The 19,201-nt window shown below is 46.7% G+C and overlaps 1 protein-coding gene across 2 annotated transcripts in view; it reads left to right on the top strand.

Annotated features, from left to right (window-relative positions):
* The first annotated feature begins 4,450 nt into the window (after positions 1-4,450).
* AP1B1 (adaptor related protein complex 1 subunit beta 1) overlaps positions 4,451-19,201 on the top strand; it is a 58,170-nt gene continuing 43,419 nt past the window's right edge. For both annotated transcript variants that reach the window (XM_067550255.1, XM_067550256.1), the window contains exon 1: positions 4,451-4,519. The gene's annotated coding sequence lies outside the window, so the exon portion shown is untranslated. The remainder of the gene's footprint in view (positions 4,520-19,201) is intronic.

A 19,201-nucleotide genomic window follows, 5' to 3' on the forward strand; every position in this document is an offset into this window, starting at 1 on the left:
ACCAGGGCTTGGAAAAGTTTACCAGTTTTGAACACATTTGGACTGGTCTCACCTAAGTCCTTCTGACCCTGGCAAGTTGTTAGAACTTGGGGCTTGTCTTCACTTACACCGCTGCAGCTGTGCCCCATAGCACTTCGATGAAAATGCTACCACTCCAATGGAAGAGCTTTTCCCAACAGCATAAGTAATCCACCTCCCCGAGAGATGGCAGGCGGGAGGTTAGGTCAGTATAAGTACGTCACTTAAGGGTGTTTTTCACCCTGCCTGAACGATGCAGTTATACCGATATCGGTCTGTAGTGTAGATCTGGCCTCAGTCACATCATTCTGATTAGTAATGCTTTATTTACTCACATTATTTTAGTCCCTGCTGAATCCTTGAGCACCACTAGAGTTAGAGATTCATGCTTCATACCAGCTGACAGCTGGAATTCCAAGGGAAGCAGTTTGGAGGTGCTACAGCCTCTCAACAAAACAGATGTAAGGATTTTTTTAACATGGGCCTAACCTCCTCCTCAGAAATGGCAGAACCATTTTACATGAAATGTTAAAGGAAAAAAAGAAATCAGCCTGAGACAGACACCCAGGATGAGAAATTTCAGCCTGAATGTGTGAAGGTTGGTCAAGTTAAAAGCACCTGAAAACAGGATCCTATCATAGAAAGCATGGGGAAACCTCACCCAGGGGTGGCACTACCTCTGTCTATAACAAAGTGCTCGTGGCTCCTTCGGGATGTAAGGCATTGTAGAAATGTAATGTATTTAGAGAGAAACCCAAACCTAAGGCATGGATCAAAACCCCCCTGCATATTTAGGGGGCAGGAAAGTGTTGGCACTGGAATCCAACCATGGCTCTCTTCTCTCTGTCCCGGTCTAGTGCTGAACATCTCTCAGTTTTGAGGTGGTTGGAATCTGTCCCTGGATGTGATTTTTGCTGCTTGGGCCCATTGCTGTTGTATCTATTATAAATCATAAACCAGTCAGCGACCCGTGGTGCTAAGACAACCTAACATTACCTATCTGTGCAGACTCTTTTCCAATGTATCCTCAAGACCTGCAATCTCCTAATGCCGCGGGCCTGCTCCCAACTTCCTCGTACAGCTTCCCTTTTATGGGTCACTGGGTTGTCTCTGGCTAGTGCTATACAAATGTAGGAATACAACAGGCTCTGAACCATCTTCTGACAGTTACAATAATTGGCCTTCACAGGCCCTTGGCAGCCTTATGGGAAGGTGAAACATTTACAGGGAATGGTCCCCCACTAATAAAATGACAGTGGAAGCTACCTCCCCAACCAACCCTTCCTTCCATCACACTACCAGATCTGCCGGCCTTACTCAGGAGCAGCTGCAGGAGCAGCAAGTGCTCCAGGCTCAGCTGGAAATGGATAAACAAGCAGGCTATTATGGCACTCCCTCGCCCATCCTCTCCCAAGGTGACTATGCCACTCCATCACAACCACTGCTGAAAGAGCGGATGGTTATCTAGCAGCAGGTAGTTAATAAAGGGTCTTATCACCAAAATGAAAGGCTTCCTCTCGCCCCCTTAAAGAAACGTTAGTGTTTTGTTGTAATAGCCACAATCCTTGTGGAATTTGGGACCATTACTGTAAAATACCAGTATTGAGCTGTCCTACAGTGACTCCAGAGCGTGAGTACCAACCTCAGGGCTGTTAAGAACCAGGGCACAAACCCCACATTGGTTGTGAGTTTGATACTGAGATTTCACCAACCAGTTACCAATTGTAAACACCTCAGGCACTGTAACAGCCTAAACATGGAGTCTCAGACTCTCTGGGTGCTCCAATCTATCTTGTCACCTAGGCAAGCCAATCTTTGTGACAGATGGTCACAAATAACTGCAATATTCAGGTTACTTTCAGTCCAAAGGACCAGTCTCTTACCCCAGGACAACTGCACTTTAGATCTCACACCAAAGACAATACTTGTAGCCAGTCCTATAATAAACTATTGAAATATTTATTAATAGGAAAAAGGAAATAAAGGAGTTATTTACAAGATTAAAGCAGGTAAATATGTGTGTGTGTGTGTATTCTTACAAATTAGTTACAATCTTAAAGTTCAAAAGGTAACAGAAGCTTCTATAATAAGCAAGCTCCAAATGTCCTTAAGAGCTAACCCGGGCTAAGCTGCTGGGGACATCTTGCTTGTGCCTAGAAAACCTTGCCCTTCAGAGTTGAAGCAGCATAGATACAGTTCCTTCTTGTTAGGGGTTCTTATTCCCTCCCCCCACCCTGGCACTTTGAGCGGCAAACTTGGCTGAGGGAAGGGAGTCACTTGCATGACCCATCTTCCTGAGGGGTGGGGGGGGCGGGACACAGCAATCAACGTCTTTTGTCTTTCATGTTCCACACTGGGTTACCTGGTGTTGATGGACCTTTCTTGTGGGCCAGGAGGCAGCACATTCTATTGGAGACCAGCATTTCAGAGTTAATGTCTCTCTCCCATCTGGTGTTACAGAGTCACAGAGGCTTACACTTTAATACAAAGGCTTAAATATGACCTTTCAATATGGGTTACAGATGTGATAAGGGAGATTAATGTCTGCCGCAGTTTACAAGCATTCCATAAACTCTGAACACTAAGCACATTGTTATAACTCTAACATCTATTTTAATGATACTAAACATACAGGTGGGCCACGCGGATTTCAGCCATGCATCTGTCCGTGTTCAGCTGAGACATGGGAGACTTGGCATAAGCTGGCATCTGGTCTGCCTGCATCACAATCATAATCCATTTAGAAGGGAAATCTGCCCCCACAAAGGAATCCATTGTACATGGTGGCATAGGCCGTGTGTCTACATGCCTCTGTGCTCACCTCCACCCACGAGCCAGCACCCACCTGCATGTCCGTGACCTCATGTTCCTTCATGTTCCAGACCTTTTCTCCTAGTGATAGTCCTCAACCCTCTCTCCTGCTGCTCCCACTCTCCCGTCAGTCAGCTCAGAGATCTGTCTAGATTCTTACACCACAGCCATCACCAGGATATCTGAACCTGCTCTGTGCGGTCACCCATGTTCAAGAAAGATGACTTCAAATGGGAAAGGGTCACAGGAGAACTAGTGGCTGATCCAGTGAATTGAGGCCTATTTATGACAGGAGACTGGAAGAGCTTGGCTTGTTTAACAAAAGGAAGTCAGAGGGAGGGATTCTGACTGCTGTCTATAAAAACATTGGGAATGAACACCAGGGACAATGAAGAGCTATTGAAGCTAAAGAGCGATGCTGGCATCAGAACAAATGGGGATAAACTGGCCACGAATCCATTTTGGCTGGAACTGAGCAGGTTTCTAACCAGCAGAGGAGGGAGGTTCTGGGACAGCCTCTCAGAAGGAATTGTGGGGGCAAACAATGAGCCTTGAAAGCGATCCGGACGAATGTACCAGTAGGATTGTATGGTGGGAGGCAGGACTCAGTAGTCTTGGGGCTCACTTCTGGTTCACCTCTCGTGTGCCTAAAAGCTCATTCTTCAGGGCTTCAGTCAGCACCCGCAGGGGTCAGGAAGGGATCCCCCTCCATGGCGTCTGGGATCTTTAGCTTTTGAGTGTGGCTTTTTCCTGAAGCATCCGGGATGGCCATGGCTGCACGGGACGCTGGGCGTGGCGGGCCAGGGCTGCGCGGTGGCACTGCCGCGGGGCTGGCTGCTTCTTGCGCACATGCTCGAGGGCTCCTTGATCACCGGAGGTGGGGCTGGGACGTTCTGCCTCCGCTGCAGTGTGGGGTGCAGGTCACGTGCCAAGGGTCGGGGGGGGGGGGGGTGTCTCTCCCTGCGTGACTCCTCTGCCGCTACAGGCCCTGCCCCGCGCCCCGCGCTCACACTCGGCTGTGCTGTCGGGCGCTGACGCTGGCCGGCGGTACGCAGGGCTCCGAGGCGAGGCTGTGTATCGGCACTGCCTGCATCGCCGGCGGGTTCCCCAGCAGCGCCACGTGGGCTCGGCCGGTCCGAAATGAAGTCACCGAAGAAGCAGCGGAACTGGCCCGCCACAGCCCTGCTGCAGCAGCCCGGGCCCCGCCTGGGCGAACCCCCGCAGCCCGCCACCGGCCGCGCTGCGAACAAGCACGGCGCGCAGCCAGCAGCGCCCCCGGCCCGGGCCGCGAAGCAGAGCCGGGCTGCAGCCTCCCCGCGCCCGCCCGCCCGCACTGGCCTGGCTCCGCCCCCACTCCCGCGCCCGGGGCGCTGCTCTGGGCATGCGTGATTCCGGCTACTGTGATTGGCCGCGCTGCTTTCTAACGTTCTGCGACTTGGCCACCCGAGTCCGCTGCCCCGCCGCGGCCAGGCTCCGGGCCCCGCCCCCGGCCCCGCCCCCTGTCCCTGACTCCCCCCGCCCCGCCCCGCTGCCCTCACGTGACTGCCGCCCGCCCCGTCCCGCCCCGCCCCGGAAGCGCTCCCCCCGTCCCGCTCTCATTTCCGCTGGGCCGGTGGCAGCCGCAGTGAGCGGGGGTCGGAGCCGACAGCTCGCAGGGAGCGGCCGGAGCCCAGGGACGGAGCCACGGCAGGTGCGGAGCGGAGCGGGCGGGGGCGCTGGGCGAGCTGCGCCGGGCCGCGGGGCTCTTCAACCCCCGGTCACCTCCTCACCCCGCCGGCAGAGACTGGCCCCCCGCCCCCGCCCGGGCCGAGCTCGCCCAGCCGAGCCCCGCAGGCGCGGCGCGGTGCGGACGCGGGGCGGGGGTGTCCGGGCCGGGGGTGTCCGGGCTGTGGGCCCCGCGCCGGGCGAGCTCTGGTCTCTCCGCTGCGCTTTTTAGCCCCCGCTGCTTGTTTCTGCTGCCCGCGCTGTTGGCGGGTCCCGGCCGGAGCCCCCAGGCGGCTCTGAGCGGTGAGCGGGTGCGGGGTTGTGCTGCCGGGTGTGAGGAACAGGAGCCGCTCCGCCTGATCGGACTTGTCCCTGGTGCACCTACAGGGGACCCGGAGCAGCTCCCAGCTGCCAAGCCGAGCAGGCCGGCTGCATGTCAATGCACCTGGGGACCGAGGGAGAGCAGGGGTGTTGCGGGGTAATGCACGGCCCCTGCACACTCAGTGTGGCATGCACGGGCTGCCTGCTCCTCTGGGCTGTCATGGGTGGGCCTGTCTTGGGCTGTCACTCCCCTCTGCTCTCCGCAAGCCCGAGCTGGCATGGCACTTGCATGTGACACGTCCAACTAGAAGTTGATTTTTGCAAACGGATCTGCTAAAAGTCTTGGTCTCAATTTTGTGGAAAGTGGCATTCTGAAGATGCAAACACGAATGTTTTGAGTAAATAACCCAGCACACGGCACCATCAGCAAACGATTTAAATTCACCTTTACATTCGTGCTCTGAAACGAGCACAGTAAAAAGTGACACCTGGGTCTATTAGCTTTTTGACACTCCTTTTGTACTTGCTGCTTTTTCTTCTGATAATGAGCAAATCTGTGAGGTTTTTGTAAAGATCCAGCTTTATGTGGGTGTTTAAAATCAGCTGACAACTTTGCTTCCTGCATGAGAGCTGTCTCCACTGCAGCAACAGAGGTGTCTCACTTCCCCACCATTGAATGAAGCCAGTAACATGGATTCTTCATTTTATGGTGGCATTAACCTTCATGCTTCCGTTCCCCATGGAGCCTAGGTAGGCTGAGAGCAGGTGCTGTGGGAATGCATTTTTTTCATAGGTTGCTGTTTTGGAGTGGCTCAGTGGACTTTCGCTATGGAGTGGTACAGTGAAACTCGTAATTGTAATGATTTGTGGATAATTAAGATAGTTTTAGATAAAAGGATGAGATGTGTTAAGATTCCAAATCACCACAGTATATTTGCAGACCTACAGATTACAAATGTGATTAGTTGTTACTATCTGCTGGCTGCGTACTGGATTATGTGACATGAAAATCATTCATACTGTGGCAATCGTTAAACCTTTTCTTGATAGTGTCACAAGTGGCTGAGAGCTATATTTACATTGAAACAACTTCTGACCCTTGAGGGTGCTCCATCTAAGTAAGGGTTGTGGTACACTGGGAGGAAGATAGCTTGTGTTGCTATGGGTAAAACCCACAACCCACTAAGGACTGAGTTGTGTCTTGATTCACAATCTCTATTGGACTCCCAAAAACTGAAATATAAATAATACAAGAAATGATGTAATACATATACTGTAGTTTGCACAATTCTACAGAAGTGCTGGGGAAACTCAACAGATAGTGAATAAACAGATGAAACGGAATGAAAATTTCTCCACCGCCTCCAGGAATGTTTCTCTGGGAGAATCTATTATTACTTTCTCACAAGCAGAAATGTCTGCTTTTCTTATGTACATTTTTGTGGCTCAGTGAAGGGCCACTGCTTTATAGACTGAAAACAAGAGTTTGAATTCAGTGGGACAAAATATTGTTTTCATTGGGCTTCTTAGGGCCCTAAGTTTGCAATTGAAACCACTCCAGTGGACCCATGTGCCCATTGAAACCATGCAGGTCTGGTTGCCAGATTGGAGCCTTTGGTTTGTGTACATACTGTCGAAGGGCAACAGGATCAAATACTTCTTTTTAAATAAAGAAATATTTCTTTATTTCAATCCAGTGCTTTCAATCCAGCACCTTTTAAAGATCTACATTCATAGGGGTTTTGTCAGTGGCTCAGATTCATGACCCATCTGTTATGTCATCCTGTTCTCTGATTGTGCTCATAGGGTGCCTCCGAAGAAGGCGTAGAATTCCAGAGTGAGGAATTATAAAATTTTTTGTCTAGAAGGGAAGCATTTGCCTGACATCCTCTCCTGGAGGCTGGTTGATGCCCTAAAACAAAGAGGTTACATCTCTTACAAACTGTAAGAATGTTATCAGTCTATTTGTTGATGATCTTGTTGTTGTTAACATAAATATTAAATCCCATCTCAGTTCCTGCTACATTTTTGGCCTTGCTGGTGTCTTGTGGTAATGAATTCCATTTAAAAGAAACTCTTTAGAGCGAGGCAGAAAAAGCTACAAATCCACTTCCATTTTAAAACCAAACATTAATTCCTCAGTTCCTCTTCTTACTTATCTGCTGAGTTTGGGATGGCTCTTTCACCCTACAACAGGTGTAGCTATTGCCAGCACCATAAACAATGCAGGGAAATGCTAGTTGGTTCTTTTATTGGTGCTTTTGCTGTCCTGGGAAAAGAAGCCTGAATTCAGAAATTGGCAGGAAGGTAATAAAGGAGTGTAAATGTCCACACTATGGAAACTATGATAGTCCTGTAGTGTAGACCTAGCCTACACCAATTTAAGGGGTTTTTCTGTCAATGTAGGGACACCCCCCGCCCCACCTCCCCACCTGAATGAAGCTAGCTGTGTTAATGGAACTCCTCTTCATAGCTGCGTGTATGCTGGCTGGTGTAGCTATGTTGGTCGGGTGGGGTTTTTCCCCACCCCTGACCAATGATACAACTTTTCAGTGTAGACAGACAGTCAATTAAATCTCTCTTCCTTCTCCTTGGAGGTTAGTGAGCTATGAGATGCCAGGATTTTTAACCCTGTGTAACGATCTAAACTAAAAATATTAGTTCAATGTAAATATCTTAAAACAATTCATCCAATTTAAAATGAAGTGTGTTGAATATGCTCTGGAGCAGTGTGGGTAATCGTATTGTAAAGTGGTTGTTGAGCAGGCTCCTCATTCCATCTGTATTAAAGTATTACAGTGCAACCTTGCTTAGAGTAGGACAGTATTTTGTGCAGTGTATGAATCTTATTTGTCAATCCAAAACAAAACAGATGCAGCTTGTTTCAGTTGCAAATTACATATTGAATTAGTTATATAATGTGGGTTTCTTCTCCTTCTTGACTCCAGATTATAGACTTACGCTTCATCCCTCTGCTTTGTGGAATAGTTGTTCTCATTATGGAGTAGATAATATTAACTTCATAGTTGATATTGCAGGAGCCATTGAGTTCCAAACCCTATTCCCATGCTTGTTTTTCTCAAGGAAAAACAATCCTATATGGGTGAAATGTAAGGAAACTGTCTGGTGTTCTTCCTTATTCTCAGGTCATCTACGTATAAAGCTGCTTGTTTTGGAGGTGTTGATCTGTGTATCTGCTCTGTTCTGTTAGTAGGATTGGCAGAATTTGATTTTTATTTTTAATTTCAACATATATGTTTGTTTTTAAGCATTTTTTATTTGATTGAAATTTTCACAGTTGTGGGCAATTATTGTGGGAGGTCAGACAACTATCTAATGACATTGAGAATCAAAAAATGGATGCATCATAAACTTTTAAAATACAAATTGTCCACATAGTAAATATCCTTTAAATCAACAAATCATACCTGTTTTTACTATTCGTTTACAACAAGCCTCATTTAAAAGTCTAGATCACTGGATTGAGACTCAGTTCTCAGGCAGCATTTTTCTTTCTTTGCCTATTTGTAAATTTCGCGTGTGCGTGTGCTGTAAAATCAGCACTTACTGATAAAAATCTAATCCTTCCAAGCCTGTCATCAGTCCCCAGTGAATACAAGCTTTGTGTGTTGCTAACTGTCCATCTTGAGTGTGGCTGTTAAAAAGGAGGTTGCATGAACTGTCTGAAATGCTGTCTTAGTGCCAAAACACACTGTTGTGATGTGGGTTTTCAGTCAGGCTTTCAGTTTAGGTCTGTTTGTTATCCAAAGGTTGAAGATGAGTGCTCTAGTGATGGCACTAACAATGGGTGCTGGGAACATCTGTCTTTTTTTCAGGCTTTTTTCTCCCTCTGAGTCTGTCTCCACATTGACTTTTAAAATTCCTCTGATTGCTCCTGCCAGTGCATCCCCTCTGGTGGGACCTGTATTAGCGCTAGTGTAGACTGGCTGGTGTTTTGACCATTCTATCCTTTAACCCTGTTCAGAGCAGTTCCAGACAACAGTAATTAAAAATGACAGCAGCCGTCCATGCACTAGCTATAACACACCAGTGGAGGAAGCTTGAGCAAGAGTGTGAGCGTATGAAAACGGCTAGTGTAGACCGGTCGCAAGAGAGCATGAGTGATCTGAGCGGCACTTCCTGTCACATTGTTGGAGCTTAGGGAGCTGGGTTTAGAGTTCTGGGATTTCTAGGCAATCCCCTAGTGAAGCATTGGGGTGAGTATTTCTGGCCTTATTTCTGTAGTTGCCAGTGGATATTCTAGTCCATGCATTACATAAATTCATGTATATCCATATACAGATACTTAAGTTATTTTCATGGCATTTTGCTATCCTCATTGATTGTCCCAGAATTTCTACTCCATTTCCCCCCATCCCTTTCCTATAGCTAATGTTTTCTTATTGTTCTCAAGCAATACATTCAAAAAGCTGGCTATGAAAAAGATTTTTTGTTTGTTTCAATATGGGTGTCCTGGAATCAAGTGTGCCTTTAATAACAGATCCAAGCACCAGGGGCAAGGGATACTGTTCTGTTGATCAATATATTGGATCAAGACATCAAGTCAGTCAAAGAAATTCTGTACACTAGCTATTTCATAGCCAGTGCTAAAGGAACACTGCCAACCCAAACTTAGTTTTAAAACTGAGTTAACAGTAATTTCAGGCACTACACCTGCCACTGTCTGTGACTTTACAACCACATGTCTTATTTCTTTTAAAAATTTTATTTTCTCTTGCCATTCTAGTCACCTTAGAAGTTGTAGCAGCAGTAGGGAACCAATACTCAGGCAGAAATGCGGGGATTTCCTTCTGTTGAAAGTCTCTTCGATATATTACTTGAAACAGTCTGTTCAGTTCTACAGCTAGCGACGTTAAGAAGTAGCCAGTGCTCAACATTGTTCTGAATCGGGTCCATAGTTAAGACCTGGTATGAAAGCTTTCTTTTCTTCAGTGTAAGATCTTGCGGTGCTTCTTACCTAAAGTGCTTTACAAACAATAGGCCTGATCCAGAAAGGTGTTGAGCTCCAGCAACCTCCATGAACTTTGCTGGAAGCTGCAGGGGCCCAGCTCCCCTCAGGATCAAACTGTACATACAGTGGAATTGCTTCTACTGCTGTGGAGGTGGAGTAGCTGTTTAACAGTGCCCTGCAGCACTACACAACAGCATAGGACAGGAAATGGAAAATACTGTATCCAGGTGAACACAGAAAGGCAGAAACCAATTACCTAAACTTGAAATCCGGGTAGGGTAACAGAGTTAACATCCCCACTTTGCGGAAAGCACCATAAGATCAGAAATGGCCACAGATGTTCAGGGCTTCACGTTCACAGCTCCTGTGAAAGTCAGGTTTACAGTAGTCTTCAAGCCCTGGCTGGGGTTATGCCAGCCCTCCTATATGGAAATGCTGTAGTTCTCTTAGGGCTTATGCCCGACAGCTGTGACTTTGTGCCAGCTGCTGACAGTGGTGGTAAGTGTTAGGTGCTCTCTTGCTGGCTGGGGGGTTAGAGCTGATTGTATTCGAGCATAATATGCACCCTCAGCACTATGTGCCAGGCCTAGTTTGGGGTATTTGGTGTATCATCTCTCTCCCATGCCCATGTGTCTGGGGAGGCTGCTGGGTTGTGCAATCCCTAGCTATAAGATCATCTCCTTCCCCCAACCCTTCTGTTTCTCTGCCTAGCTGCACTGATCTCCCCCAAAGGCTTTTGTGTAGCTGCTCTTGTTTCTTTCTTGGGACAGTAGAATAGAGGTGTGGTGTGGTGTGCTCCTCTCCAGGATCCTGAAGATCTAGCTGCTCTTGTGCTAGATTGATACTGATTAGTGCTCTGGGGTCCCCAGAGTTAAAACTGAAGCTGTGGAGGCTTTGACGTTCCTTCTCAACTTGTAATTGGTGTGTGGATTTTCTTAGACTCTGCCTTTGTATTCTGTAATTATGGCTCTTAAGCGTTGTAGGTTTCCCACAAGGCAGAGGGTTTTACTAATCATCACGCAGCACCCGCACATCAAGCCCAGCACCAAAATCGGAGGGTTTTACTAATTCGCTTGTGAAGTAACGGTACTGGTCCCTTCCGACCGTAATCTTCTAGGATTCTATGTAGCACTTTGTGTGCAGACTGAAGGGGAGGAGATAAGAAGTTGCTTCTCTCACCTGTTGCTTGCAATAACCCTGTACTGTTGTCATTCTTTGTTTTACACTCATTCTTGTCTTTGTTAGATGAGGCCCTTGTTGCTATGCATCTCCCTGGCCTGCTGTCATACAGACTCTCACGCAGCATTCCCCAGAAGCAAATGACTTTCCCACCTGCTTCCCCTTTGCTTTAGACATGAATAATTGATGCCTAGCACCCAGTTTTCTAGGTATTGGAGGAAACCATATATCCTCTTGTATTTGCTTTGCTTCCCTTCCATTTCAAGGCATGTAGTCTCATGAGATCATTTCTAAGGCATGTTCCAGTACTGCCACATTTCAATACACAATTACGATAAGCCAATAAACTTGCATTCCAAGCCCACCAGGAGTCACATTCCCTAAGTATATTTCAAAACTAAACTTTGTCTTTAAAGAGCTACTAAAATATTAATAAACAGAGTAATAACCAGCTAGGTAGTTTATCATAGCTGGAGCCCTGTGTCTAATGCATGCAGTCTAAAATGGTTGTGCAATGCTCACATTACATGTTTGTTTAAAAATAAATGCAGTGCCGCTTTCTTTTCCCTTTCCAAGCAACATTACGTGTTCCTGTGTCCAGGACTTGAAAACTGTAGCTGATTCTTGCTAGCTAGAGGGCTAATACTAATAGCAGGAAACTGGTGCTGCCATGTCTCCTCACCCCCTGGGACTTAGAGGAATAAAACAGTTGTGTATCGAATATAATTATAATTTGTCAACTTTCTGTTTTAAAAATGTAACTGATTGCAGCTCTGGCCCTTGATGAACTCTTTCCATTCCAGGCTTCCCTCCACTTTGTCTTTGTTTTCTTTTCCTAGAACAATAGATCCTTCTCTTCTGGGTTGTCTTCAGTGTCCTTTTCCTCCTTCCTCCTACAATGTACTCTTTACCTCTCCTCTTGCATTTTTTCTCCTTTTTTTTTCTCACTTCTTTTCTAACGCATCCAACAGTCTCTCTACTGACCCACTCTGACATCTTCACACATGCAACCACTTAGAGGGTTTGGAAATCTTAGTAGCCAGAGGACTTATCCTGTGAGCCCAGGACTGATACGGAAAATGTGGAGGGCCCACTGTTCAGGGAAATTCCTGAGGTAGAAATCTGCCTCCTCCTTCCCCCAGCTGTTGGGGAAACGGGGATGCCTGTCCTGTCCCTGGACTGTGACTAGTAGGTGTCTGGCAAATTTATAGCCTCACCCCAATCGGGGCTGGCAGGTGGAAAAGAGAATTGGCACCTCAGGCGTCTTGGACGCTTTAAAGGGGTAGGGGCTTTCCTAGGCTGTCTTCTGCCTACCCCAGCCTCCATTTTTGAGTTGTCCTTGCTGCTGCTCATTGCTTTCATAAGCAGCCACGGTGGAAATGACCTTATTTCTCAGTTTCCTTGCTCTCTCTAGGGTTCCCATAGCCCAAGTGAAAACTGACCAGAGTCTAAGCTCTTGACTGCAGCTGGGCAAAGCTCGGAGCAGCAGCAAAGGTGCTGGTATTTTCTGTTTGGCAGACTGAAGGACAGTTGAATTTGTGACTCTAGTTGATGTTTTGAAGGTTTTCTTTGTGACCACATGGGCTAGAATATTATTGAAGAAGCAAGCTTAGAATCTGCAGAAAATGGATGGCACTTGTCTGGGTAAGCTTCCTGCTTACTCTGAGTGAGAGGATTTTTAAAATTTTTTTAGAGCCACATATGTCATGCAGCAAATGCAAGTCTGAGCTCTTTACCCCTGAGGAAAGAGATACGTAAGAGCAACTTGCTTTGCCTTCAGAGAGCAATAAGTGATCTGCTCCATTTCCAGCTGCTCTGAGAGTCATAGATTCAAAGGGACTGTTGTGATCCTCTCATCTGACCCCCCCTGTGTTTTACTCTTAAATCTCTATCTTGTTTTGTTCTTACAGCGTGCCTCAGGCTCTTTTCCTGGGCTGCCCTTACCTCCTTCTCCTTGGGGTATTAGCACGTTGCCTTCACCTATTGTTCTCACTGTGCCATGCCGTAAGTCTCTCTGGGTCATGGGAGAAGAGGCAAATTGCAAATGAGATCTAATAGCAGAGTGCTAGTTTGGAAGATTAGATACCCTGGGCGTTTACTCTGTGGCAGTGAACAATACAAAATAATCGGGGATGGCAGAAAATGGGCCCAATCCCCGTGTCAGCTAGTGGAATTTGTGTACTAGAAGCTTGCTTTCTGCTGAAGCTGGGTTCTTATCCTGATCACCTTCTGGGATGCAGATGGCTTGGGAGATGCTTGTTGAATGTGAATGTCACTACTTTTCCTCCTGCCCAACTGCAGGATCTAGTGCAGCTGTTCCTTGATTTGGGGGTTTGCCTGGCTTGGCCTCCGGCTGATTGGTTCTGTAGTGCTTTAGCTATACCTAGGAATGTCACTATGTATCTTTGTGGTGTGGTGCTTGCTCTTTACCTTGTCTTTAAAGCCATGGAGATCAATGAAGCCTAGTAACCTGTATTATGGTGGCTCTGTGGAGCCCCATTGTGCTGCACACACACAGTACTAGACGATCCCTTCCCCAAACGTTTATCTGTAGATAAGTCAAAGGATGGCAAGGGAGCCTGAGGCCCAGAGAGGTAAAGTGTCTAGCTGCAGGTCCGTGGCAGAGCCAGGATTCCACCTTCAGTTTTCGTCATGTTCTATCTAGTGCTCCAGGAAGGCTGCTTTACAAGCAGTCGGATAAACGTGCTCGTGTGGAGACAAACACCGTCTTGGCTGTCCGCAGACGCTTGCTTTGTCTGACTCCTTTCCATTTTCTCTCTGGAAGGTCAGCACTATCATCAAAAGCTTGGCATGGTTCACCGTAAGCCCTGTTGAAGGACAGGCTTTTGAGGTTAGAGCATTTATTCAGTAGAGTTTATAGAGTGAAACCAGAGCTTGTGGTTTGTGCTGCTGCTGGCTGCAGAGAACCATTGCTTGGCTCCCTCTCCCTTACTTGTGGTTTCTGTTCTAGCACTGCTCTTCCTGGGTATCCCCAAGCAGTTAACAGTGCACTGTGTTACGTGCTGCTGCCCTGGCCACACTGGGATCAGAGTTCAGCAGGAACTCTTGCAGCTTGTGACATTACAGCCTATTTTAGGGGGCATTGATGTTATCAATCGCTCTGATAGGAAAGGGCTTTTAATTTGCACCTGGGCAGCCAGTAATGGGTAGAAGGAAACTTTGGCATCTCAGCCATTGGCTTAAAACTGCATCATTAAACTTGATGTGGTGCATTGACTCCCAGGATTCCTGGCTTCATATTTTAACAAGTTCAGATAGGCTGTACCAAGTCAAAGCTGTACTGTCAGATTTGATGCTTGGCTTTTTAGCTACAAATACTTTAACTCACTAAAACACGAAGGTCAGTGTTTTAAAACCTTGTTAAGTTGTTTAAGAGAGAAAATAATATAGTAAAACTTATTTTTAAGCAGCCAACAAAAAGCCACCGAATTCTTCAGCAACTGATTTTTGTTATCACTTTGTTCTTAATGAAGTGCCTGCATGCAGTGGATCTATGAAACTAAGCGTAATTGCAATACCCCACAGTCTGTGTCTGCAGAAATGTCCAAAATCTTAATATACCTACCATGACTTCTTATTTTGGAAATGACAGAAGAGGAGGAAGAATGGACCATGATATGTAGCTATAACAAAATCAAGCAATAGAGGCAACACACATAAAATGGTCAGTATTGGGGTAACAATGCCATCTGCTCCCTCAGCACGTTTTTTGTCTGTCTCAATATTTGATCCATGCCTGAGATTTCTAAAGACAGCTACCACTTGCCAAGACTTCCTCACAAGGTTTTTGGTAGATTGGAATTTCTTAAAAAAACTCTTTTGGCTTTCTGGTTTCCTCAGTCTGGCTAGGCGTGGAAGGGGGGAACACAATCTTAGGAGAGGCAGGATGGCCAAGGGTTAGGGCACTAGCCTAAGACATTGAATATCCAGGTTCAATTCCCTGCTCCAACACAGACTTCCTGTGTGAACTTGGGCAATTGCTTAGCCTGTTTGTGCCTCCATTTTCCCATTTGTAAAGTGGAGATACTACTTCCCTACCTCACAGGAGTGTTGTGAGGATGAATACACTGGATTGTAAAGCGCTTCGAGGTCTACTGATGAAAATGCATTATATAACAGCTAGATATTTACTTTATTATGAAGCAGGACTGAAAGTGGGGAACAGAACTGGAGGCTAATACATTCTCAGCGCTTTCATTTTCCATCTCATCCCTGTATACTTGTTCTGAGGCCAGATGCATCTCTAGCTAGTGTCTCTAAAGGGTTCTGTTCTATATGGCATGCTGGTGATGTCAGAAGCTAATTCTCAGAAAGGTAATTTGGGCATGACTCCAGGTGTCCCACAACCCTGTTAGCCAGATGTGCCTGCTTGAAAGGCAGTGTACTTCAGTGGTTAGATCAGAGGGACTGACATGTATTTGGACTGAGTTCCAGTCCTCACTGTTACAATTCACTGTATGGCCTTGGATATGATGCATGGTTTACCCTTGTCTCCCTCTGTCTGTAATAGGTGGTTAACCCTACCTGCGTAGATAGCGTTGAAATCCTCGCATGAAAGGTGCTGGGTAAGTCCTGCGAAGTATTTGCCAAGCACCCCATCACCCTTCTAAATGACTGACTTCCTTTTGCCAAGACGATGGTCGAGTCTTTCAGCTCCATATTTGACTTTCTCTTTGTAACTCTTCTGCATCATGACACGCCACCATTCTGGATTGTTTTCCTTAGGCAATATTGCCATTACTGGTAATTACCATCCATTGCCCCATCTGTCCAGTTTGTATCCTATAGCCTCTTCCCTAAGTGCTCATGAAAATAGTCAGTTAACATAGTGCATCTTCTCCATTGCCTTGGGGAACACATGCCACACACTGCCCTCTGCACTAAGAAATTCCCCCTACACTCATTGCCTACTTCTAGCTTCTGGACCATGCCTAATGAGTGTCTTGTGGAGCTTACCTTTCTTAGGGTTGTATAAACATCGGTCATGTCCTCTTTGAAATCTCTCTTGACGGCTGGCCCAGAATGCCATGTTCCTGTTGTCCTTCCCTTCTTCCAGTGATATACTTTGTGCAGGACTGGAGGTACAGCCACCGAATCGTCTGATACCAACGTGCATCCTGTTTGTTTTCCCAACCGCCACCAGACACTGAGCTAATGGTTTTACATTTCTATTCATTACTTAACAAGTTTGGAGTCTGGTATCCCACGCTGAGAATATGTTCTCAGGCATGGAGCTGGGAAGCCTAAAAACAAGGTCACAGCAACTGATCCCAGTCTGTTCACCATTGCTTTGAAAACATCCTGTTTTCAGGATCTTGCACTCTCCTTCTCCTTCGATTATTTCTGCCCCTCTTTGCCTCTGCCAAGGTTCACGTATAAAAATAAAACACACGTGCAGGAGATAAGGCTTGAGAACCCTACATCCAGCTACCTGCTCTTTATAGTTGAATCCCATTGAATAAACTGTTCATAAAATCACAAAAAAAGGTGTTGGTGCCTTGGCGTTTAAGGGGTCCATGAGGATACAATGGCTCTCAAAATGGTGGGTCGCTGTCTGTCTGAGATCAAATGAAAGGTTGCTATGAAAGCATGGGCTGCACTATCTGAGGCTGGAGTCCAGGACACAGGAGGGAGCTCGCTGCTTTAGCTCCTGACATGACAGCCCTGTGTGCCAGCCATGTAGTTCTTGCCCTAGATAGTAGGAATCATTTTTAGTAGCTGTTCTTTTGGTATCATGCAGCAACAGCCTGGATGTCTCTGACCTGGGCCCACTTATCCAAAGTTGTGGTGAAACCCCTCCTTTCATGTCTGGTCATGTGTACTACACACAGGCCCATTACAACAGAGGTTGCCTGTGCCTCTGGCTCTTTAATGATTGTCTGGCAATTCCTGTGTTTCTTACAGGGTCAAACCAGGGTTCCAGCTAGCCAGCATCTTGTCTGTAACATGGGATTGTACAAGCTGCTTCACAAGAAGGGGCAAAAAATTCTCCAGGAGGCAGTTACACTGCTCTTCCGCTTAATTTTGAAGCAAGGATGATGATGTAAAAGTGTAACTATTGTGTGTAGTCCTGTGCTGACAGAGGGGTTGCAGCAAATCCTCCCTATTGTCATCCTGCAAGGAATAGGATATCTGCAATGATGTTGTGCAAAAAGATGCTGCAGCATAATCTGGAAGCGAAGTGCAGTTGCTTGGTAATGGTGACAGTCTGTTATCAGTTACTAAGTAACTCTACAGAAAGACACTGATTTAAATTCAAGAGAAGTTAGAACACGAATAATTTTTTGCCTTCCTGTAAACTCATAAAAACAAGGACCTCTGGAAAGGTGAAGATCCAGTCTTACCTGAGTACATCACACAGGGCTATACCCTGAGGGGCGGGGTGGGGGGGAATGTCTGCACTGCAGTTAGACACCCACACCCGGCCCATGCCAGCTGACTCGGGCTTGCAGGACTTCAGCTAAGGGGCTATTTAGCTGCCATGTAGACTGAGCTCTGGACAATCCCACCTCACAGGGTCTTAGAGCCTGAGCTGGAACGTCTACACCTCATTAAATAGTCCCTTAGCCCGAGCCTTGAGCTGAGTCAGCTGGCACTGGCCAGCAGTGGGTGTCACACAGCACTGTCGGCAAACCCGCAGGGGCTGAGCAAATGATGCCGTCTCGTACAGTGTGAGCTGCACCAGCCGGGCGCAGGCAGATGAGTGAAGGCTGCCACAATGCAACCTTCTCTCCATAGCCTTTGTAGCTGCTTTGCCCTCTGAGTGTTAAAAAGACATAACTAACACTAACAATTATGAAACTTTCCTGTGGTGGTTTTGTGGCTGAAATACAGGACACCTGTGTTCTGTTCCAGGCTCTGCTACCTTAGACTGGCGCCTTCTGCTGTGTGCCTTTATAAAACGGCTCACTTCTTACATACTTTGCAGGGAAGATGGGTCTTAATTCATTAATGTCTGTAAAGCTCTTTGAACTTCAACTGGATGCTGCTGTATAAATTGAAGGGATTATTAGCCTGTTAGAATCAGGCTCTACACCCCCCCCCCCCATTTTTTTTTCTCGTTGTAAAGCCCTTTTAGTGTTACTAAATATATATATCATGTCTGGCTTGGTTTCTTCCTTGTTCCTTGCTTAGCTTGGACAGCGAAACTAAACAGGCCAGTTTCACTAAGTTCTCTCCTGTTGGCAATGCTAGGGTTTCCAGCACCTGAAGTTACCTGTAAAAGTCCTGTTCAGTTATGTTTGAAAAAGAAAATCCTGGTGAAAAATCTGTGAATAAAAACCATTTTTTGGTGGAACCAACCTAATCTGACAGTGCCTTCTGAAGTTCTGCTCCTCTAGTATATTGAGGGACTGCTGAATGTCCAGATTAGTTTACATGGTTAACTCACAGCTGAAGGAAGGGTTAGTGACATCCACAGACACACAGAAATCTGGAACTTCTAACCAACCTTCTAAAAAGTCCACCCACTGCGTATGTATTGGACTCCTGCAGAGTGCCAGACAGTATATCTGATCTCAACTGCTTGGGATTATGTAATATGGCCTAGAGCACTTGACAGAAGGATTACATTTTGAACTTAAAGGAACAGTGCTTGGGAATTGGTGCGTAGTGTTTGGTGACTTGGAAGAGGGCCATGTCCTGTGAATACACTGAATATGGAGGTGAAGTCTTGCACTGTTCCAAGCTGTGGTTATTCTTTGCATTTACCCTAGAGGGAGGCTTCCTTGGACCTATCCTCAGTTTTGCCTAGCTCCTTCCCCTCTTCTGAGAGCCACTTCCAGGGGAGGGGGGAAGAGCTTGGTGTGTCTCTTCACTGGAATGAAATGTTCTGCCTGCAATGACACGAACAAGGGTTATTGCAATAGTCAAGCGATTGGTTAGTCCCCAGCAAAACAGCTGCTCCCCCTTCATTTGCTACATGGAGGCTGGTTTTGCTAATGTGCTCCATGCTGCCTTGCAGCGTAGCACTTTGTCTAAAAGCCCTAGGTTGTGGTGTTCATGAAACGTGCTAACTTGACAGCCCTGGATGCAGATGTTCTAGCCCAGAATAAATACAGCATAGGCAGTATAAACTTTCCTCCCACTGAGCCCCACTGATGTGCTGCACCCCAAATTGAGGGGGAGAGAGTCGTCATGCGAGAGGCGGGAGAGGGCGGTCAATCTCTTAAGAGT

The sequence above is a fragment of the Emydura macquarii genome, unplaced genomic scaffold (assembly GCF_026122565.2).
Source record: "Emydura macquarii macquarii isolate MOO-44397 ecotype Brisbane River unplaced genomic scaffold, CSIRO-AGI_Emac_v2 contig_1254, whole genome shotgun sequence".
NCBI lineage: Eukaryota > Metazoa > Chordata > Testudines > Chelidae > Emydura > Emydura macquarii.